This window comes from Mustela nigripes, chromosome 14 (genome assembly GCF_022355385.1).
Source record: "Mustela nigripes isolate SB6536 chromosome 14, MUSNIG.SB6536, whole genome shotgun sequence".
NCBI classification, from domain to species: Eukaryota; Metazoa; Chordata; class Mammalia; order Carnivora; family Mustelidae; genus Mustela; species Mustela nigripes.
In genome coordinates, this window is record NC_081570.1 from 82679887 (window position 1) to 82704875 (window position 24989).

At 38.7% G+C, this 24989-nt stretch overlaps 1 protein-coding gene and 1 pseudogene across 4 annotated transcripts in view; one reads left to right on the plus strand and one right to left on the minus strand.

Annotated features, from left to right (window-relative positions):
- The window catches only part of DPYD (dihydropyrimidine dehydrogenase), an 833094-nt gene that overhangs the window by 29728 nt on the left and 778377 nt on the right, over positions 1-24989 (minus strand). The gene's annotated exons all lie outside the window — the stretch shown is intronic.
- LOC132001550 (AKT-interacting protein-like) overlaps positions 16407-24989 on the plus strand; it is a 48618-nt pseudogene continuing 40035 nt past the window's right edge.

Below are 24989 nucleotides of genomic sequence, written 5' to 3' on the forward strand. Positions count from 1 at the left end.
GACAGTTCGTGCTTCTCAGTGACAGTAGAAAGCCAACATTTGCATAGCGGTTAGGGTACTGATTTAGAAGTAAAATTTGCATTAAAATCACAGTTTTACACTCATTAGCTGTGTGACTATGAGCCAATTACTTAACCATTCTGCTACTAATTTTCCTTATCAATGAAATGAGAATGACAGTATCTAACACACGATGTTGATATAAGCATTAAATGGAATAATATTTGTAAAGTGCATGCCTGCCAATTTATTCCCATAAGCCTTAACTGCTTATATTGCATTGTGTACCATGCTCCATATTTCCATGTTGGCTATTACATCCCCTTTGCTAGGCAAGCCCCTGCCAGTCTTTTTCATCTGGTACATGCCCATTTGGCATTGTAGTCTCAGCTTGGTTTTCATAGCATCTAAGTAATCTTAACTGGCTCCCCTCCCCACAGTGTTAGGGTCCCTCACGGTGCTCCAGAGCACACCTTAACCCCTGTACTCCCCACACTGCCTTACCCTGGTAGTCTATGCCTCCACGGTCCCTGCTTGAGGTCCTAGAGAGTTACTTTTGATCCAGCAGATACTAGGTATACAAGATTTTTTTGAAGCTTAACAAATGAATGAATGAATATCTTGAATGTATTTTAAAAACCCAGCTGGTTTTTCGAAATGTCAGATAACCTGAAACATGACTTTCAGAAAAAAATGAATTTAAACGAATACGTCCATTTAACATTAAAATCAAATGCAGTAAAAAAAAAAAAAAAAAAAAAACAAAAAACAACCCACCATATTTATACATACATAAGAGCTGTGATTCATAAACTCAAAAACATTTACAAAGTGCCAGACACTTGAGATGTATTTATAAAAGACAATCTGCGACCTTATAGAGAACCTATAGTTAATCTATAGAACCTATGTGTTAATCACAACTGCAGTCCTCCGGGACAAAGGCTGGGGCATAGGTGACACCGAGTGCTAGATAAGCAATGACAATGCAAACCTAACCCAGGCTGAGGGGTCAGAGTGTTTTTTTAGAAGAGCTGACATCTGAGCTAAATTCTGAAGGATAGGTTGGCAAATGGTGAAGATGGAGGTGTGAGGGCCAGGAAAGGGGAAGAAAATCCTCCCAGTGGAAGAAACACCAGAGGGAGAAGGGGTGCACTTTGGAAGAGGTGCTGGAGAGCCAGCGGACTGCTAACCCAGTGCTCTCTGTTTAATAAGATAGAAGAGGGCGAGCAGTTTCCTCTGTGAAGGGAACCACATCAGAACATACGTAAGGAAGAATGTCAATCAAGAGAAGAAAATCTAACATGGATAGAATGCTAAAAGAGGATGACAGAGGGAAGACCTGCTTTTGGTCAAGCACTGGGGAGGTGGTGGAGCCACAGAAACTAGAAGGAGGAGGTTCTTTTTAAAAGCAGCACATGGCTTTGGGAGGAAGACTGACTCATATTGTTTGAAACTGAGTTGAGAAAATTATTATTTATACTAAAATATTATTTAAATGATGCCTATCAGGTTCCTCTAAAGAAACAAATTTATGAGATACCACCTCATAGCAGTCAGATGGGCTAAAATTAACAGGCCTGGAAACAACAGATGTTGGTGAGGATGTGGAGAAAGGGGAACCCTCTTACACTGTTGGTGGGAATGCAAGCTGGTGCAGCCACTCTGGGAAACAGCATGGAGTTTCCTCAAGACGTTAAGAATAGAGCTACCCTTAATGACTCAGCAATTGTGCTCCTGGGTATTGACCCCAATGATACAGATGTAGTGAAAAGAAGGGGCACCCTCATTACAGGGTTCATATCAGCAATGTCCACAGTAGCCAAATGTGGAAAGAACTCAGATGTCCATTGACAGACGAATGGATAAGGAAGATGTGGGGTGTGTGTGTGCGTATGTGGGTGTGCATATATACATACAATGGAATATTACTCAGCCATCAGAAAGGATGGATACTTATCATTTACATCGACATGGATGGAACTGGAGGGTATTATGCTGAGCAAAATAAGTCAATTAGAGAAAGACAATTATCATATGGTTTCACTCATATGTGGAATATAAGAAACAGTGCAGAGGACCATAGGGGAAGGGAGGGAAAACAGAATGGGAAGTTATCAGAGAGGGAGAAAAAACACGAGAGACTCTTAACTATAGGAAACAATCTGAGAGTTCTTGGAGGGGAGGTGGATTGGGAGATGGGTAACTGGATGATGGGCATTTAGGAGGGCACGTGATGGGATGAGCACTGGGGGTTTTACACAACTGACGAACTGTTGAACACTACATCTTAAACTACGTTGGCTAACTGAATTTAAATTAAAAAAGATAAAAATATAAATAAATTCCCACCTGAACCCTCTCCCCAAAACAATACCTTTAGCTTGGAGTTTGGGAGGTGAAGCCTTGTGCATGATTTAGGAGGAACAAAAGCAATGAGATGGCCAAACCACTGTGCCTGAGGAAGGCAAAATTCTGAAACAGGGGGAGAAGAGAGAAGAGAGAGAGAGAGAAAAAGAAAGAGCAAAAAGCGAAGGAAGAGAGAAGGGATAGACGGGAGCAGAGCCTGGTAGTATGCGGGCTGGGGGACTTTAAAAAAGAGGAAGGGCTCATATTCAATTTGAAGCTGTTTGCGTTGCTGCGATTGAAATCCTCTTCTCTGACCCTTAAAACTTAAATAAGTCTCCTACGTACTTATATGCCTTAGAGAGAAATTTGGAAGAAAATCAGCAAAAATAGGCTTGAGTTTCATGGTTGGGTGGGCATATAGCTCAAAGAATAGGAACCAACAAGAAGTAAGATTGAGGAAGATGCAGAACTCGGCAAGAAGGAGAATTTATAGCCGGAAGTGACCTAGAGAACATAATCTCCAGGGATTTTACAGCAATTTCCAGAAGGATGGACTGGCTGATTTCAGCTGACATTGGTTCCATAGGCAGTTTTCAGGAAGAATAGGATAAGTAGAGGAAGAGATGCACAAACAGTTTGATGTAACTCTGACCCAAATGAGCACTTAATTCCAACTAAGAGATTAAGGGAGATGTCTAGTGAAAGGGGAATTTAAAGTGTGACAAAGGGTTATAAAAGGGAGAAATAGTATGTGGTGCTGAAAAGAGATGAGACAGATAAAGGAATGATGAGGAGAGGAATGAGAAAAAAAAAAAACAGGATAAACTCATTCTTACAGAGCTAAAATATAGTACAATATAGTACATGACTGGGGAATAACAGCGGTAAAAGCTGGGAAATTTAGGGAGGGCTCTGAATTCCGGGCAAAGCAGCTTGGATATTTGTTCTTCAGGGTATAGGGAAACAACAGTTATTTGAAAATATGCGATTGGATGCCTTTGGTGGCCGAAAGAAGGGTGGGTTGAGGGAGTGAGGATGTTTGTGGCAGAAAGAAGATAATGATCCAGCATGGCGGAGATGAGATTTTGGTAGAAGCATAAAAGTGACATAGACGGCCTACGAGATTTTTTTGTTTGTTTCTTTCAAAAGTCTATGGTACTCTGGAAAATAGAGAACATATATTGACTAACCACCTCAACTCCAACAGCCTCCCATTGATCTTCACCCCCACACTGCCCACGGACTGCTTCACCCCTAGTCTCAGTGATTTCTGCCTGACACCACCCAGTTTTCACTCTCTGTGACACAGAATCCTTCTCATCATGATGGACCTCTCTCTTTGCTGCATCTTTCTGCAAATGACCCCTCCTCTCTCACCATCCCCTGCTCAGTCAGAATCTCAAATGCTATCAAAATCACACAAGAGCTTGTGGTTAACCGGTGGCCGCAGAGGTTACAATTTGCAGAAGAGTTCCTTCTCAGTCAAAAAGAACGGGAATTCACGCTGTGGGGAAGCTGGGATTAGTTTTTCTTTCCTGGCACTCTGGAGGACCCTTGCTTATATTCTGTAGTAATGATGAGGTGGGGAGAAGACTCAGGAACATCAGCCTCCTCGACAACAGCTGGGGTGGGAGGTGATTATAAGTTCGACGAGGGAAGGAAATGCATTGTCAGCACCATCTTCATCAAAATCAGCACATTAACTGAGCTTTGCTGTACACCGGGCCCTCTGCAAAGCACGGGAGGACATTATCCGTTCTTTCTTGCAACCCTATGAAGTGGGTATTATCCTCGACCCTGCTGCAGACCAGATCACAGTTTCAGAAAGGCTAAGCAACCTGCTCCAGCTCTCGGTGTTAACAAATGGCAGAGCTAGGATTCACATCCCAGTCCGCCAGATGCCAGACCCTGTGCTATGCTGTCGCTCACGTTTCTTTATAGTGTTTACAAAGCTCTGTATTAGATAAGTGTACAATATATTTTTGATTGATATAAAGACACATACTACACATATAATCCATTCTTTGAAATCTACCCTTCCCATTTTTACTCATTCCACAAACTAAGGGGGGAAAAGTGTTTCATACAGTATAGTGTTTAAAAAAAAAACTGAACACATACCATGCAAAATATCTGTATTATTTCAGTCCTGTTTATTATTGGCCTCAAGTTTAATGAGCTCAAGTTAATACAGGTGAAAGGCCAGAGTGTTACATGCAGCAGTTAATGAAATACCATAGAGCTGCTGAGAAAATGATTAGCAGCCAAATGTGAATTTAATATACTTCATTCTCAAGAAGCAATGCCCGCATGGGAGGCTTCTTTCCGTGGGAGGTAATATTGGAAAGAGCACTTGAGCGTTAGAAGATGGGGTTGTGTTCTTAGCCTCGATATCCCCTCATCTTGTGACCCATGGGAGCCAGTGACTCCGTTGGGTCTCAGTTTTCTCATCTGTAAAATGAGTGGGTCAGAGCAGATAATTTATGTAACTTCCAGCAATGTTTTGTTTTGGTTTTCAAATTCACAGTTAGAAATCCTCAGGGTTTACAGGACGCCTGGGTGGCTTGGTCAGTTAGGCGTCCAACTCGATTGCAGTTCAGGTCATAATCTTGGGGTTGTGGAATCAAGCTCTGCATTGGACTCTGCACTCAGTGGGGAGTCCGCTTAAGATTCTCTCTTTCTCTCTCCCTCTCTCTCTCCCCCACTGCTCTCTCTCTAAAATAAATAGATAAATCTTAAAAAAAAAAAAAAAAAGGAAAGAAAGAAATCCTCAGAGTTTATGACCAGGTGGTATCGCATCCATAGTCTTAACCACATCACATCCACAGTTTGTGGATGAAGTATTTGACTGAGTCACAAATTATAACTCTTTTCCTTCTATTTACAGAACATTTCAAGTCTTTTGAAACTGGAAGTATGAATAATATGGACAATGTTTATCAAACTCCCAAGGTTGGATGAGTTCATAAACTGTTCTAGGCTTTAATGGTGGAAGGTACAACCAAAGATATCTTCTCTATTTTCTAATTATGAAATAATAAAACCTGTATAAATAATTAAGATAAATAAAAGTTTTTAAAATGAAGGCTAATATAACCTGTATACATTGAGAAATTCATTTACCACCAACGCTGCACCATAATTATCTTTATACAGTTTGGTTTATAGTTACAACTCACCTGGATACGTTCTATACAAATGAACCACATGAATATTAGAAGTGGATATAAGTGATACCAGACATGAAATTGCCAAGTCAGTAAGAATAAAACATACACACACATGTGGTTGCATTTGATATGCAGTTACAGGATGTTACAGGATGGGAGAAAATGGAAACTTTTACTGAAGCAGTGCAATACAGAGCGATCACTGGATTTTGGGATCAGAGACCAAGATACTTGGTCTCTAAGACAAGTCACTTGCCCTATGTGGACCTTGGTTTTCACCTGCATAAAATGGAGATAGCAATGACCATTCTGCCTACTTGCTCTTCAAAACGACTGTTTGAAATAGGAAGGCACTAATAGATTATTAAAATACAGCTGTTACCATTTTGAAAACTATAAAGCAGTACAGAAGCAAAGTGTTATTTTATTACAGTGAATGTGATTTGTATTTGTGTACAATTTTTTTAAACATCTTTACAATGTAAAGATGAAGTGAGTATTCTGCATTATAAAAGTGTCACAAAATATTAGCCTCACATAAAGAAAGACTTCCTAAGCTATAGTCCTTCCAGTGCCTTTGGAGAACTTTGGATGAAATAATTTGCTTTGGAAATCCACCTTCAAAATGCTACTGCTTTCATGGCTAAATGTTGCATAGAATGTCAAGGGCAAAAACCAATGAGGGAAAATGGAATAAAAATTACCCCATACAATGGGATAGAAGCAAAGAAAAGCAGAAAAATGGGGTGATGAGGAAAATGGGACTGCTATAAATATGAAAAGAGCATTCCGGGGTCAGGCTATGTTTGGAGCAAGAGTGGAAGATTAATCAATCTTTTCCATATTTATTCAATATGATACTTAATATTTTCCCTACACAGAAACACCGGGATGACTGCTTTAAGCTTTTTTTACCTGAAAGTGTGGCATAGGGCATAAAATATCACATTTTGATCCAATCAAAAACCCTATTTGGAGTTACAGTTCAGGACATATTGGAAAAAATGATCATCACTTTGATGAAAGTCCATTTTTAGGGCTTCTATGCTAAGCAGGAGATTTATATTGGAGAGAAAATAAAAGGAAGTCCAAGTTTTTAGTTGAAAGGAAAGAAATTTAGTAGGATGTGTTTAACACGGGACAGAACCTTTTGTATGTGTGGCAAAATTCTCCATAAACCACAGCTTTTGCATGCAGACATGGAGATAGTAGCAAGCATCCATAAGATAAAATTCATCTCTGTACCTGGGTCATTACTGAAGGCAATCATTGCCCCACAGATTTTGGATTTTCCTCTCTTTTTCTTTTTCATTACTATCTAAATGATACTATGATTATTTATGCATCTCTATTTTTCTGAGTAGATCATAAACATTTTGAGGACAGGATACTTTTTGAAAATATTTTATCTTCACCTTAGTTCTTCGTACGTAGTTGTCCTTAATTAACTGTTTGATGAATGAATGAGGGATTAACACCAACAAAAAGCTATACTGACAAGAAATTTCAACAACCTCAATGTGTGTGTAGTCACAGCTTAATGCTGATAACTGAACACTTTTCATATAAAACATCTAGACAGGTTATCTCTATACACAAGGCTTGGCAAGAATGAGAATCATCTAATGCTTAATGACCAAACAACTAATTTTTGGCCTCATCCAAAATATTACTTAAACCAATCCCCGATAATAACATTTGCTTTAAATTGTAAAACATCCTCTACAGCCTGACAGATTTGGAGTGATAAGGTATTGTAAGGTATAGTTCCAAGAAATTAATTTATATTCAACGGTAGAGCACAACACAAATAATTTCTTTGTATTTTCCTAATTCTTTGCTTAAAGTATTCTATCAAGAAAATAATAACAACCAATTATTTCACTCTCCTGTTCATAAAAATCAAACAACCAAGTCAAATAGAAACAACAAAAAAAATTAAACAACAAAAGAATTTGTAAGCCAGAGTTCTTAAAAACCCATTATTTTATTGAAAATATACTTTGAACAGTTGTGAATCTAGGCAACCATTGCATTAAACATTAAGCTTCTAGAAACAATAATTCACTTGACATCTGTGTGTTTCGTGTAGGCCCTATGGCCACGTAGGCCACACTGCTCGTCTTTAGACCTTCCTGCTCTTGAGTCTATTATAAAGATGAACCTCATGTTTGGCAAAGCTAATACCACAAAATGAAAACAGTTGTCAGAGAGACCCGCCATTAGGCTTGGAGAAGAATGATCTGTACATAATTTTCTGAGCTTCATCAGATATCAGCCAGTGGATGAACATCACATGTCCCTAGAGTCATTAGGACCAAATTCTAAAACTGAATAACACAGTGACGGTACTTCCAGCTATAGAAATTATTTGTGTATATTATCCATTTAATTTTTACAATAACGGAATTATCATAATATTGATGAAACCTAAGGGCCACCAATGTGGCAAGCACACAAAGCCCAGTGCCACATTAACAGTAATGGTAGGGCACAACCAAACCTAGGTCTCTCACCTCCAAGCCATGAATCTTCTTTAAATTGAGTGCCAGTGTCCTTTCTCAGCTGTTTGGCTGCCGTGTCTCCTAAAATTACTGTATGGCCTATGTTTTAGGAGAAGATACCAAGGGTAAGAGCTAATCAGAAGACATAATAGGGGGGTGCCTGGGTGGCTCAGGGGGTTAAGCCTCTGCTTTCGGCTCAGGTCATGATCCCAGAGTCCTGGGATCGAGCCCCGCATTGGGCTCTCTGTTCAGTAGAGAGCTTGCTTCCTCCTCTCTCTCTCTGTGCCTGCCTCTCTGCCTACTTGTGATCTCTCCCTCTCTGTCAAATAAATAAATAAAATCTTAAAAAAAAAAAAAAAAAGAAGAAGAAGAAGAAGAAGACATAATAGGTGCCAAAACAGAGATGATGTCTATCCTCAGGGAGTTTATGGTAGTTTGTAATGGAATGGAATTAAACATAAATAATCCTTAAAACATATACAATGTGTGCCACAGTTTTCAATGATACACATTTATCTGATCATTTAAGGTCAAGTCCTATCAGACAACAACCTCTAACCCTTTCTTGTATCCACCAGGCAAAATCTTTGCCCATATTATCTCAATCATCCCATCGTTTCGTTATTTACAGTTGAAAACCGAAGATGGCTACAGAGTATGACTGCTCCCCCCACAACCTCGTGACTATAATCACAAGTGAGCACGCAGTAGGGCCTCACTGTGTTACTACCGATTGCTCTTCAGCTTCCTCTCTCTACCACGTGACATTTTTTTGCATCCTCTTCTTGCTTCTAAAGCTTGAACTGCCACTCCTTTTCCTTCTCAATTGAGGACCTGCCCTCACATTATCAAGTAAAAATACCGAAGTAGTATTTCTATTCTGCATTTTGTAAATCCCCCTTATCTGTACTATCAACCTTCATCTTTTCTTCTGTTGTGATGGGAGGTACCCTTGCTTTTACAGGATCCACCGAGGGTTCTGTCCTGCATACGTTTGATCACCGGAAGAAATCGAAATCGGCTTCTTTAATTTTTATCTCTGACCATCCCATGATTCACTCTCATTTTCTTATTATTTCTGTTAACATACAAATGTGCTTTAATCCCTCCCCTCCTCAAAACAAATACACAAAACGAATAAAAGAACTCTGTCTCTGCAGCCACTTCCAGGCTTCCTCATTTGCCTAGTTCCCTTCAAACCTGCCTGCAGCCCTGGTAATTGCAGTGTCTGATCTCCCAGACTCAAAACCCATTCAACTCCTCAGTTACTTGGTCCTGGAGCTGGTCCTCCATCCCCAGACACAGAAATGCTGTGGTGATGGGGCCAAAGACAACCTTTATTTTGCAGATTGGATGGCCACACTTTCGTGCTCATTTTACTTTCTGCCTCAGCAGCATTCAATCAGGATGACCCCCTCTCTCCTTCCTAAAATACTGTACTACTTTTTTTTTTCTACCTCACTTCTGTTTCTCTGTAATTTTTTTTTCTTTTCTTTTTCTCTGAAACTCGTAGGTTGGAACATCCAAGTCTCAGTCCTAGATGCTCTTTTTTCCCCTCTGCCAGTGACCCTTTCCAAGTGATCTGATCCTATGGCTTTAAATATCGTTTAAGCTATGGCTTTCAGATTTAGAGTTCCAGTTCTGTTCTTTATACTGAGCTCCAGACTCTTATATCCAATGACTTAATTAACATTTAATTAGATGTAGAGTGATCTCAAACTTAACGTGTCTTAAGCAGATCCTTTGTTATTTCACTCCGAACATTCTTTCCTCAATCTTCTCTATTTCAGTTAATGAAATGACTGCTGACCCATTTGCTCAAGTCAAAAACCTAGGGCTATTCTGGATTTATTTTTCCCTGTATCCTCCCCTCTAGAACAACTCCTTCAGCAAAACTACACTCAAAACAACCTAATTCTCTCCACTTCCCACCATCTCCATTGATATGGGTCTAGTCCAAGGCTCCAATATCCCTCACCAAGAACACTGCAGTCAGTAGCTTCCTAACTGATCTGTCTACTTTCTCTTTTGACTTGCTATAATGTATTCTCCAGATAGTAGCCAGAGCAATTGTCTTAAATAGAAACGAGAACATGTCACTCCTCTGCTTAAAACTCTCCAGTGATTTCCCAAAATACTTAAAATAAAATCTAAAAGCTTTGCACTGACTGAAGGCTTATCTGGCTCCTACCTTCCCCTTCAATTTTATTTTTTTTTAATTTTATTTTTTTAAAAGATTTTATTTATTTATTTGGCAGAGAGAGATCATAAGTAAGCAGAGAGGCAGGCAGAGAGAGAGAGAGGAGGAAGCAGTCTCCCTACAGAGCAGAGAGCCTGATGCGGGGCTCGATCCCAGGACCCTGAGATCATGACCTGAGCCGAAGGCAGAGGCTTAACCCCCTGAGCCACCCAGGCGCCCCCAATTTTATTTTTTAACCACTCTCCTCTTAATTTGCTACCTTGCAACCACACTCGTGTACTTTTTGCTGTTCTTAAAAAGTCTTAGGGCCTTTATGTTGGAGAGGAGGTCCTCTAAATTATACTCTGTATATCTTCCTTTTGATAATGATCATATTTTTTATTCCTTTACTTTATATCTCCATCCTTTGTAGAAGATACAAGCTACCAAATAGGATGTTCATAAATTTTGTTTAGTGATGTTCCCCTAGAATTTTGAACAATACCTGGCCCAGTATACATTCTCAAATGAATAAATGTATGGTTAGTAGTATATATAGGATAAACAGTACAGTACTTCATGTTGGCTTTCAATCTTGGTTCCATTATGTACTATTTAACCTGGTCAAATTTTGTTTTATCTTTATAAGATTTCAGGTGCCTCATTCATAAAATGGGAATAACATTTCATAAGGTTGTAGTAGGGATTATATAACTTACATAAAATGTATACAATGAAGCCAGAGCTTGGTAAACAGTAGGCACTTATTCCAAGTTAGTCTTTATCATCCACATCATATTATTATAGAAATCCTCGCAACACATTCTAGTTTTCTTTCTAGTATTAACTTTGCTTTAGCACATTTTTCTATGTGCTTAATATGCTAAAGTAAACATTCCCTCTCCCTCGTGTAAATCCCCTTTTCCAGCTTTTATAAGGTAAATCAATGGCTTAAGCATGTTTTACACGATGGAGAATTGCTTATATCACATTTAGACTGCATACACTCTATAAAGTAAGGATTACTCACATAGTTATATAATTTTATGCTCCACATGTTGAAATAAGTAAAATTAAGAAAATGAAGATTTGATAGTTGCAAAGTAAATATAAACATGAGTTCTTAAAGAATGAAAGCAAGACCATTCCGTAGCCTAAAGTAAATGCTGTCATCTGTGGGGGCTGGGGAAAGATGCTACGATCTGAGCCCATTACCGTGCTACTTCAGGAACATCTGGCAGTCTGTCACTTCACAGGCAACAACATCTTCTCTAAACAGAATAGACTCGAATTCATCAGGGATTCCCATAGTACAGTATATGCTTAACTTAAGTACCTGCTTTCCGTGATTTCCATAGATTATCATATTCATGACACTGTGGAGTGAAAGCATTCTTCTCACTCTCTAACCAGAACATGAAAAAGAAATTAAAACATTGGCAGGCACTTTGTCTCCAGTTTGTTGGACAAGTAAGAAACGGATTTTCCACCCATTTATGTAAATGAAATTCTGTCAACTTAGAGCATTTTAACAAAGATGACAGCCGCCTGTCTATTAATAAATACTTGACAGGATAACAATTACAATTGTAGTTGACTGTTTTTCTTTCAATAAATGTAGGTCAGTGGGTATTTTAAAAGAATTTATTTAAAATAAATTTGCAAACCCCAATAACTTTTCCCCTCATCTCTATTAACCCAGAAAGAAATGTTAACATGTGCATTCTTGCCTTCTTGATAGTGGTTTTAGAACATTATGGCCAAAGCCTTTTAAATACACATGACTATGTAATTAAATATATGCGTGCTTACTCTGTGTACACACACACACACACACACACACACACACACATATAAATACATGTAAGGCATCTATCCTTGGGTCCAATATTTTGAATTCTATAGAAAGACTTAAAGCCTAGTAGGCTCTCTGCTGTCCAGAAGTGGTTATTCAGATTAGGGATTATCTTTGTGCTGCTTCTTCTCTCTGACTTTGGATTTTATTCATTGTTGACTATCAGAAAGGAAGAGTAAGGATATGTAACAAATTAATTAATCTGGTTACCGATCAAGCTTTGGGAATACATTTAGTAGAGAAAGAACTGAATTCAATGAATAAATTGAGTTTTGAGGGATTATCTATGGAATTCATTAATCCACTCTGGCCCAATGCCCCATTAGTTAGATTTCAGAAAGTGACTTTCTGAACAGAATGAGGATGAAATTTTGAATTTTTTTTGTGAAATAACTTTCCAAGACAATTTGTTTTTCTCTATCTAGTGGAGTTTGGGAGAAAGTCTATGTTGATGAATTAGAATGTCAGTTACAAGTACTCCCCAAACAGTGAATAATTTTATCTTTATCTACTACAAATTGAAAACACAATATTGTATTTCATCACATTTAAGATGTTATCATACATTGCTTTTATTCATATAGTAATCAGAAAATCATAAGCAAAATAAATTTTTCAAAATATTACTAAAACTTCTAAACATTCAGTCTGTTAGTTTAAAGAGAAGTTAATTGTAAGACACTCCGAAAAAAGTTCATGTCTTAGAATGGATGAAATGCATTATGTTCCTCAAATACTGACTGGTTCATTTTTAAGTTTCTTTCTCATCACTGTCAGTAGCTATAATGTGCTATCTCATTATTCTGAGAGCAATGTTATGTGAAAATTACATCAACATTCCTAAAATCCTATTTGTAAATAAAAGTCCAAATTTTAGAAGTATAAAACAACAACAACAAAATTATTGTCAGACAAAAGCAGGAATAAACAATGTTCTACTTCCAGCTTTATCCCAGTAAACAATGTGAATATTTGAAGGAAAAAGGCAGGGAGGGGTAGTTACTAGATATTTCTGATTTGGATTGAGTCTAGATTTAAATGCTTCTGAGATAGATGTCTGTTGTTTTTTGAATTCCATTCTTCCCATATGTTCTCTATAATAGATAATGCCAATTTTTTTAAACTGAAGATTATATAAAATATGTCTTTGTATTTATGTCTTCAAAGGTGATTTCTAGGAGAAAATATCACAAATAACACTTTTCCTTCAAAGAAAACCATAATGTTTGACTATTTTATTTTGTATATTTTTTAAGAGCACAATTTACCTCTTGGATTCCTGTATGATGGTCTCTCCATGAACTAAATACCTGAGCAGTTGACAGACTTAGTTATTTCTAGGAAAAATTTCTGTTGATCACTGTCCAGGGGTTAATCCAAGCACTGCTCCTTAGGGATACTTTTTCTAGGACAGAATGAACCACAGAGAGAAAGATGTACAGACAACGTCAAAAGATACAGAATCATTATGCCATTTAATGGTTGCTGTGGGTTACATCAGCCAAGTCCTAGGAAAGTATGTTTTCCCTAAATAAGAATGATTCAAAGAGGTAATGTCATATTTTATTAGAAACTATAAAATCATAAGCAAATACCATATATTCTTGTTAGTCATCCAATGATGGGATTATGTATAGGATGGCACTAATAGATTACTTAAATATAAATTACTGCCAAAATTGTCCCCCACTTCAGAGACATTATAATTAATCCATCTCTTATGTCGGATGAACTGGGAAACTTATCCTTCTGATCACATAGGATTTACTGATTTTCTTCATCTCTCTCACTCAGTAATCCTTTTACTTCTCCTTTCTAAGTTTATAATTTAAATGCAATTTATTCATTATTGAAAAAAAGACCCTAGAATAAAGAGGATGTCTTTGAGTTATGGCTAAAGAAGCCATTACTGGTTATACAATGGTCTGAATTCTATTACACATATGATAATCTGGGGAGCCTCACTCCCTACTTGCCTTCATCAATGTTTTGTGTCAACACACAGAATTAAGGCAGTGTACTGGATTTGGGGTCCTCCCCTGCTCAGACTTCTTTCATATAGTCTGGCATTTCCTGTTTGAGAGAAAAATTCTTGAGGACCAGAACTGGCTGCAGTTAAGTTCTCTGGTTTTTCATCAAAATGGATTTTGATTTTATTATTTAAAAATTTCAAAATAGCAGATTGGATAAATTGACATTAATTTCTCAAAATCCTACATGGCCACTAAAAAGAAAATCATATTTCAGGGTTTTATAAGAAATATATAAAACTCTTACATATATATTTTTTGGACAGAGAAGTAATTAGAGCAGTATACGCAGTATTATGAATTATTGTTTTTTATGTATACATATACATATATATGTATATGTATGTATGTGTATATATATGCGTATATGTATACATATACATATATAATCGTGCATACACAATTGGGATCGGTTCATAGTGAGATTAGAGATGATCTTTTTTTTAAAGATTTTATTTATTTGAGAGAAAGAGAAAGAACAAGTGGGGAGGTGGGGTGCAGAGGGAGAGGGAGAAGCCAACTCCCAGCTTAGTAGGAAGCCTGACCTGGGGTTCCATCCCAGGACCCCAGTATCATGGCCTGAGCCGAGGGCAGATGCTTAACAACTGAACCACCCACGTGTCTCTAGAGATGATGTTTTTTACACTTTTGTATTTTGCTAATTTTCTTCAGTAAGCACATTTATTGTATAATCAGAAAACTGTTATTAAAACAGATTTTCTTTGGAAAAATATTTATTTATTTATTTAGTTGAGAGAGAGAGAGGGAGAAAAATGGTCGGGGGGCAGGCAAGGGGAGAGAACCTTTCAAGCAGACTCTCCACTGAGTATGGAACCTGACATGAGGTTCCATCCCAGGATCCATGGGATCACAAACTGAGCCAAAATCAAGAGTCAGATACTTAACCGCCTAAGCTACCCAGGCATCCCTAAAATAAATATTGTCTTAAAGGCACACTAATGGGAAATATTATAAAAATCTCATGGGAATAAAATCATAATTACTATTATGGCCCAAATCATTATCCTGTTGTTATTTTATAATATCTTTTAAAATTTTTATATATTTTAAAGAGAAAGAGAGAGAGAGAGAGAGAGAGAGCACATACGCTCATGGGCAAGGGTAGGGCAGAGGGACTCTCAAGCAGAACTCAAGACCGTGAGACCACCACCGGAACAGAATGAGTCGGATGCTTAACTGACTGAGCCCCCCAGGCACCCTTATTGTTGTTTTTTAATAGGATCTTCCAATTATAATTTAGAACGGTAGCTACCAAATGAATCTAAGCTGTGGGAGAGTACACATGTAATGGCTACACAGACAGAAATACTTTAAGCAGAACTTCTGTCTAATTCTAAAATATGGTTCAGTATATATTAAATCAGAAATGTTCAGTCACTTTACCATTCTATATGTTTACATTACAGATTTTTATTTCTGAAGATATGACTAAATTTCCATCCTATATGGAGTGGTGGTAAATTAATGTACCTCAAATAATTAAACTGTAATGTGAACTTTCCAAGAATTAAAACTCTAATGCTAGTTTTTATAAGAGTGAGTTATTTCTCATTTATATTTCTCAAAGAAGATATACATTTAGATAGATATATACATGAAAATATTCATATGCAAATACACAGAATAAAACTTTGCCCCTCCAAAGCTGATCTACCCAAACAACTGTAGATTTCTGAATATGCCTGAGCCTAAAAATACTGCATCTCTAGAAAGATATTTGGTGGCAAGTATCATCTGCACTTCCAGACAGAATGAACAGAGCTGAGAAGGGCTATAGTCCTAAGTGTTACCCTCACACCGAGTTCCGACTGGTCCATTTGTGGATTAAATAAGAACATTTTTGATGGGCTGGTGAGATCTTTTGTAGGCCAGTCCTTTTAAGCAGAAGTCAGTGAGTATGGGAGAAACTTCACTAGAATAATGAAACCAGATTGTAAAAATATGAAACAAAGACTATATATAGATTAGAGATGGTAGCGGCAAATAAGCTGACGTTGGAAAAATAAGTTGTCAGTAAGGGAGTTAGAAGATCTGTAAACAACAGTTGGTGAGAGAGAATGAAAGCTGTGATTTTATAAGCTTTTAAGACCCATAAAGGTAATATCTACTTTACAAGCATTTAAAAATGGGCACCGATGTGAGTGATTTGCATTATCCAACCTCCTCCTCCCGACAGTCTTTCAAGGCCAGACTCATCAGCCCCTGTTTAGCAGGGAGAAAACCAGGGCTGGGGAGTTGTATTCAGAAGACAGAAGAGTTTAATGACACAGATCACTAAATGTCTTTGGAGTCCACATTATGAACCCATTCTGGAGCATGTCTAGCTCTGTATGCAAATGATCTGATGGTGAAGAAAAGACATTCACAGGTGATATGATAATTCGTCCTCCATGTGCTCCCCCAAAGACTCAGCTGCCTTCTAGTCCCCCAAATGCACTGCTCATAACTAAGCTGAGATCTCCTGCTCCAGCAATACAGTCAGCACGTGGCACACATGCTTCGTATGAACCTTCTCCCTGGAATACACTTTTCTTGACAGAATTTACCTTGCTTGTGAAGCAGAAGTTACCCGGTCTCTATACGGAGTCACTTTATTGCTCTGCATTAATGTGGTTTGGAGTCCTATTCAGACAGCATGGACTTCATCAAGATGACGTATTTAAGTTTACATCCCCGATAACTACCCAGATGGTGAATGTCCATGCTGGGTGCTTGATATGCCCATCTTTCACCTGCTAGTTGATCCCACCTCACACCAGCTGGATGTAAAGAGAACATCTGCAAACTGGAAGCGGAACCATAATCATATCTGGCAGGTGTGAATGTATGCAAGGTCAGTCTCCTGCAAGATTGATACACAGGCCCCCTGAACCCAGAGGCTGCAGGACCATATGAAAAAGATGTTCAGCTTTTTCAAAGGAGAGTGGTAGGCACCACTTCTTTGTTTGACCAATCTAAAATATAAGACCCCTATGCAACTAGCCTTTCTCCATGGAACCTTTCTGTGTATGATGAAGCCAGAGAGAAGATGCTGAGTCAGAAGAAGCCTGGAAAGCAGCATGATAGAATTTCATGTTGCTGGCCTGTCATGGGTAAAGCCTGGTTCGGTACAACATTTCATTAAAGAAGAGAAAACAGTAAGCAACTTAAAGCACTGGCAAATCTCGTGCCCTGTGTGCTTTCCTACAGAGTGGGTACTGGTTGAAGCTGACCAATGATAAAGGACTGCCTGAAGAGTAAAACTGTGTGAATGAGAACTGGTATCGTGTTGTCTGTGGATGCTTAGGCTCTAACAGACAGTTCTGGAAGCCTCTCTTTAGGTAAAGCATTACTTCTGTCAGCATGTCTTTAGGGTGGTTATCGAATTCTGTACTCTACATTACTGGGGGTCTTGAGGCTTAAAAATTATGTATGTATGTATGTATGTATGTATGTATGTATTTGAGAGGGAGGGGGAGGGGCAGAGGAAGAAGGAGATAGAGAATGATAAGGTACATTCATTTAAGCTAATAGAGTAGACAGCACTATCTAATGATTTTTAAATCAGTGGCTTAAGTTGTACATATGTTTGTATATGGAGAGGAGAAATAAAGTGATTTGGAAGCCTGGATAATCTTCTGTCTGAGTGATTCAATTAAGTTAAAACAATCTTTACTGAGCACCAACAAGTTTTTAGGCATTGATCTCTCTCACTGACTCACTATTCAGGGAGGAGACTCAAACTCAGCGCATCTGGGATACCTTCTAAAGGGTGGCTATGGTATGTCTTACCAAGACACCATTTTAGGATTTTAAGATATCTATATCTTATCTATCTATCTAGTCAGTGTAAAATGAGAGAAATGGGTAGCTTTTATTATAGATTTCATTTCAGTATACAGTCTCTTTCCTGCAATGTTTTGTAGTGAAGATGAACTACTGATTTTGGTTAGTGTCTTCTAATATCTACCCTAGCAGACGCTTGAATAAGAACCTCAAGTCCCCCCAAGATAAAAAGCATAATGACAGGTTGAATGTGCTAACACTACAGGTTTCCCAAATAAAACCTTTATTGATTGAATGCCTAATCATCGTCAAGAGTTACTCATTTATTTGATGCTTTCAAGTACTGTGTATATGAATGTATGGATGAACAAAGCCTATTTTCCTGAACAATCTTCCCTAAAAGATTACTTCAGAATCATAGGTGAAAGCTTTATTATTGCTGTATAATTGCAGAGGACACCTAGAGGAAGCTAGGTCAAGCACTGTTATCATCTTTCTCATATGCTGATTCAACCTACTACATCCTGGGGTTTATCCACATTCTATCAAGTTAATAAAGAGAAGATCAGAAGACAGACTTAATCCATTATCTGAACCTACAGAGTGGAGCTTTTAGTTTCATTATAACATCAAAGATTTAATTTTTAATATTGCTTGGTTTACAATTTTGCATCTTTATTCGTAAGTAGAAAATGATCTCTATTTTTTTACTCTAGTATTACCTGGTTTTGGGTAGTAAAGTTGATTAAGGCTCATAAGTTTATTAGGGAATTTTCTATATCTTCTTATCTATTTATTTATTACGTTATGTTAGTCACCATACAGTACATCATTAGTTTTTGATGTGGAGGGCATGTGTTCTTTATCTTTTTAAAAGCTGGAATTATTTAAATAGCATAGAAACTCTGACAAAACTATCAGCCATTCAGTGGCAGAACTACTTGCTCCTAAGATCTTCTGAATGGTAAACTTAAAAATTTGCTTTCTAATTCTATGGATGATTATTGGTTATATAGTATTTTTCCCACCTAAAGACTGATTGATTGATTTGAACGAGAGAGAGACCACAAGTGGTGGGGAGAGGCAGAGGGGGAGGGAGATCAACCCAGAGCTGGATCCCAGGACACTCAGATCATGACCTTGAGCGGAAGGCAGACTAAGTGACTGAGCCACCCAGGCACCCCTGATTGTACCTGAGGTTACAGTTCTTTTTTCGTTCTTCTACAGAATATATTCTTACTGCTCCTTTTTTGAGCTCCAATGATAGTTTTATCCATTCATTGGTCTTTTCAAATTTCACTTTTTAAAGTTTTATTCTTCCTTTTCTATTATCTTTGTGGTTATTCCTAAACAGATCTTGCTGACAACCAGGAAAAGGAGATGCTGCTGGGGGATCTGCTGCATCTCCTCCCAGTCCAGGCTGACCTTCCTTTCTCTCGGCATCCTGAGCTTTCTTTATAATCTTCAGGTTCTATTGTGAAAACGCCTTCTTTCTTTTCCCTTCTATTCCCCCCTGCCCTTAACCTTCTGCCTGGGTGATTTTTCCATTTCTTTTTCTTTTTAACATTTTTTTTTTTTCAAGCCAGAGACTTTGGCTTCCTAGCGTATAGACCTCTTAAATATACATGTGTAGGAAATGATAGATGATTATACAATACAATCTGCATTTCTTGGCTTCTGTAAAGGGGCAGAGATGGGGGGAATACATTAAAAATTAGGTCCAGCAATAATGAGCTATATTATTGAATTTCTCTGTTTGCTTGAGTACCAGGAAATAGTGATGTCCATTGAAAAGAGTCCCAGAAAAGAAAGAAAAGAAAAGGAAAGAGTAAAGAAAAGAAAAGGGTACCAAGTCTGGAAACAGAAGATCAGGAGATGAAGGTTCTAGGTCTTTATTTACATCATTTTTTTTTTCCTGCCAGATTAAAAAATTGGGTCTTTTCCAAGGGAATATTTCACTAAATATCCCTTTTGTTATTTACTCAAAAGATGAGAGAAATACGTAGAGCCAAACTGAAAAAAAATCAAATTTTAAGTTCTATAGTTACTTAAATTTGTTTCAAAACTTTTAAAAAGCATGTTTGTTTGTTTGTTTTTAATGATTTACATTTCAGTGGTTTAGACCAGGTCACTTGAAGATGAAAATTTAGTGAGAAAATGACTGGGCTAGGTGCAAATGGAAAAGGAGTTTCTAAATTGAGGTGCACGGCTTTGGGATCCCAGACCCGAGGATGACCCCCAGATCTGCATGTTCACCTGAGCAAGGAGCACAGCTCCCATAACGGACATCTCAGAACAGAAGACAGACTCTATCATCATATAAAACATTTTCAACAGGAGGATGAGTAACAGAATATTTTTTAGTGATGAAGGCAAAAAAAACCCCTCATTGTTTTTCACAGGCCTTGGAGACAACTGGTTGTCGCCTTCAGATACGGGCAGTTTTGAACAAAGAGCCTTCAGTAGGAAGCACACTAGGTGCATTATTTTTGGCTATTTCAGGTGACATAAGAGATGCCAGAGAGAACAGTATTTGAGAAGAAAGCCTTGCCCGTGCCCTCTATAACTCTGGCTCACAAACACTAAGTAGTGCATTTTGTGCCACCGACAACACACCTCAGTCCTTCAGCGTCCGAGTCCCCAAAAGTCAAGTAAGAGTTCCGTGTCACACCTCTGCGCCAGAACACCATTCAGGGCAATGACATGGAAATCAGCCCACGGGGTGTCCTGCGCGGCTGCCGAGTCCCTCGACTTCCCTGATCTGACAGGAAGATGATATCAAAGGCGGCAGAAAGGTGTTAAGGGAGAGTTCGAATGCTCGTGCGTGTGCTGGAGCAGGTGAGCAGTTAGGATCGCGTGTCACGGGCTGACAGGAGAGGGAGTGTCAGGCTACCCTGTGAGTGAAGCGTTGGACACGGGCCCTATCAAAGAAAATATGCTTTTTGTTCAAACTCTCAATATCTAGAGGGAGGGGCAACCTTTCTGGCATGAATGCTCCACCGCTGTGAGGACGCAGTAAAAGGTCGTCTCAGGGTTTGTTTAAAAAGGTCAGCTCAGGAACTACTGACCCCCACGACTCCATCCTGACAGTTTCAGCCCTCTCTCAGAATCCCTCTTGTCACTTCTAGCCTCCTGTGCTTTTCTGAAAACAAAACCCTCTACCACCTGCCGTCCATTATTCCGTCAGGGAGCAACATGCGCTCTCTGGAGCTGATATTTCAATTTATTTGTGGTTAGATGTGCAATAATCCTCTGACTGAAGCCGAGGGAACAGTTTAAAGATTTAAAACAAAACAAAGCCAGTGCTTCAAACGTCTCTTCATGCAAAGCTTACCAGACACAAAAATGTGGCTAATTCTCAGCCGCACAAAAGCAAAACTAAGACACGCAGATGGTCAGTGCCTGCCCTCTGCAGAGGGAGAAGCAGGGTTGGCTCCAAGTAACAAATAATTATCCAGGTCCTTTGTAAATCAAGTTGTACCACTTCTCCTGTGAGCATCCACAAAGGCGGCTGCATATATTTGCTATTAGCTTCTCCTTTGTCTGGGGATTTTGTTAATGCCCTTTCTTCATATAAGTTTGTGTCGCCTTGTTCTCACATTTGACACCAACTGAAATAGCCTTGCAGAACCTTTGTTTCTATTTTCTTCGAAATGTGTATTCCTCAATGAGGTTTCATCTTAATCTCTTCTTTTCAAAAGGATATGAATTGAACATGCAGAGAATCAGCCTAACAGGACCGATTATCAATTTCCATTTCCTTTCAGTGCCTCTGCCACCCGTGGGCCTCCTAGACAGCTTTCCTTGGAGACAAAGGGTGTCTGAAATGGACAACTTTATTTTATACACTGGTCTCTCTTAGTGAACGACAGAGACTCATCGCCCATAATAAATCCTTCCTCTGACCCTTTTATATAATGCACAGCTGAGCTAAAAAGGAAATCAATGTTGCAATTTTAATTTAGCACTTTCATTCTGTTAATTTATCTAAAAAATCCTATGCCATGACTTTCCCTTGTCAAAACAGCCAATTCCTGTCAATGTGGAAATGTGAAAATGCTTTGAGTTTCTTCCCTTTTTTTAATAGTGTGGCTGTAAAAACCATGGGTCACACGCTAAGCCCTCTGTGTTTTTCTTGTGAGTGCAAAGCTCCTTTTGAAATCAATGTGAACACAGCAAGTTGGAGAAATGTGTAGCGTCTCTAGGGAGAAAGAAATCTGGGCCTCCATTGTTAGCTTTGCTAAAGATGCTTGTGAAACACCACAAAAATGGGATGCCAAGTGTGTGGCGTGTGTATCTGGTGGTGAAACCTGGTCATTTTTAGTAAACCGGGGCTATTTAATCATGCTTAATCCCTGAGGAGAGTTCTAAGTAATGAACATCAGGGTGTTTTCTGTCAGTGCACCAAAAAATGACTCTCTGGTTTCACTCTTTTCTCTCTGTATTTCAGAACTTGAGAATAACCTGCAGACAGAGCCTTACCCTGCTTTGGGCACTGTGCTTTCACAGGAGTGGGAGGCCAGATCAATACCATCCAGCAAACAGTGCCACGGTGGGAAGGGTACGGAAGATTCCCACAAGGGAGGTGAATCTGCTGCCTTTTCAGCAGGAAGCTCCTGTCAAAGGAATTGTTTCTGAAAGTCTTCATTCAAATATCGCCTTGCCTACCCATCCTGTTTAAACGGAAAATTCTTTCCTGCCTCCTGCCATGTCCCTCCTGTCCCTGCACTCCTTCCACGCCTTCATTTTTCCTGTTTAGCACTTCTGATTTTCACCCTTACTTTATAATGTATTTATTTTGTTTATTGTCCATCTCCATCCCCAGTAAAATGGAAATGACAATTTGTTCACTAAATTATCCTCGTGGCACAGTGTTTGACACAGGGTAGGTGCTCAATAAATATGCTTCCCCAAGAAATGTAATGAGGTCACACATCTTGTGTGCGGAAACGGCAGGATTGCACCCCAGAACTACGGCTTCATGTAGAGGGGTTCTGATCAGAGAGGCCAATCTACATAATGACTGCGTTTGGGAAGAAAACCACCTTTAGCTCAAAGGGGCGCCTTGTGGCTTAGTCAGTTAATTGTCTGACTCTTGATTTCGGCTCAGGTCATGATCTCAGGGTGGTGAGATCTGGCGCTGCTGTTGGGCTCTGTGCTCAGCATGGAGTCCGCTTGTCTTCTTCTGCTCCTCTTCCTCTCTCCTATCTCTTTCTCTCTCTAGAATAAGTAAATAAAATCTTTAACAAGAGAAAGGAAAAGAAAACTACCTATTACTCTGAGAACCCTTGAGTTTGGTGTTAAGAGAGGAAGCTCAACTCCAAACCCAGGACAAGAAATTAGCCGAAGTGTGGGCTTGTAAATAGAGCTGTGGACTTGGGTGTTGCAGAGACACATCTAGCTGGTTTGAGTTTGACGCAAGCCTTCAGCTACCAGTTCAGCCTACGTCAGGTAGAGTAATTGAGCGAGGGCCATGATGGCATGGGTACCTAGCCAGGCACCCCAGGGGAGACAGCACCCTGGCCTATGCCTTCGGGTAGATTATGATCTAGGGAGGTTAGTTTATATGTTTTCAGTCCAAAGCAGGACATAGCATATACTATCTTGAATCTTGAAAGACAATGCTTTCAGCAGCAGAGATGAGATAAATGGAGTTAAAAGCATGGGGAGTGGTGTCAAGAGAAGCAGGACGCACGGGAGAAAAAGCAATCAGCCTCATGTAGTCCACTTACCTTATAGACATGCTTTCTAGAAGGAAGGTTAAAAGTGACATAATTCTAAAATCATAGGTGGCTAATCATATTGGAGATTGGGCTTAACAGGTCATATTATTTTATGTGGGAAACACCTATAGCTAGTAAGGAGAGGACAGATTCCTTCAGAAGTCTACGCTTTAGGAAATATGTTTTATTTTATTTTGTTTCTGTGGGAGTAACTGGTGTTGGTGAATATAAATAGTCAAGTAAATAAATATTTATAAGTACTGGACTATAAAACTTAATAACTATGGAATTCATCTGATTTCCAATTATTAAGAGATAAAAGTTGAAAATTCCAGAATAGGGTCATGTACTTGCTTTTCAAAAGACCTCCCGGACAGAGATTTTGCAACTTGGCTCATCAATCTTTCGAGTATTCTGACTGATTAAGGAATTCTTCCTTCTTTCCAAAGCAAGCTTTTTAACCTTCATTAGAATCAACTTTATTTGATATTATCCTCTGTGGGCACAGAGAATGATCATATGGCATTACCAAAAGTCAGCTTGACGAGAGTAAGCAAGGAAATTTTGCTGAAATACTATTCTCTAGAAATCCCACTGCTTTCATCTTTCCTTATTTAACTCATTCAGTCCTTCAGTTTTAAAAAAGTAGCTCTTAGCTATCTTTGCTCTCTTTATATTTCTGAAAACTGACAATAAAATCCAGTGACTAGTGGATCATCATTTTGTGACTCTTTTATGCCATTGATTGACTTTTGATTTTAAAGATTTTTTTAGAATTTATTTGACGAAGAGACAGTGTGAGAGAGTACAAGTATGGGGAGCAGCAGAGGGAGAGGAAGGAGCAGGCTCCTCACTGAGCAAGGAATCTGATGCGAGGCTCGGTCCCAGGACCCTGAGCCGAGGGCAGCTGCTTAACTGACTGAGTCACCCAGGTGCCTCTGATGGACTTTTTAGTCCTTGGTTGTAACTGCTCTGATTAGTCAAATTAAATACAAGGTGGCCTTTTCCCTCAGATATTTTTCTTCTATATTTGGATCTAATTAGCCCAGCCTCTGTTATCTTGAAAGTCGAAGTTAACTACCATGTGGCCAGGATTTAGTGAAACATGGTCCTGACACATTTATTTAAGTTTTAAAGCTATAACTTCAGTTTTCAGTTGATGAACTAGAGACTGAAAATTTTAATGCTAACAATAACATTATAAGTCCTCACTTGAATTCTGAAAATTGGGTATTTTTATATATTAGAAACTGATGCTTTACATACCAGTCAGTACAAAGATATACACACAAAGCGTTTACCATACTTCCTGTAGTTAAAATTTATTTTTCTAATAAATTCTGCTTCTAATATTGAGGCTGGGGTTTGACCAGTTCATCGAGACTTGGTCCTT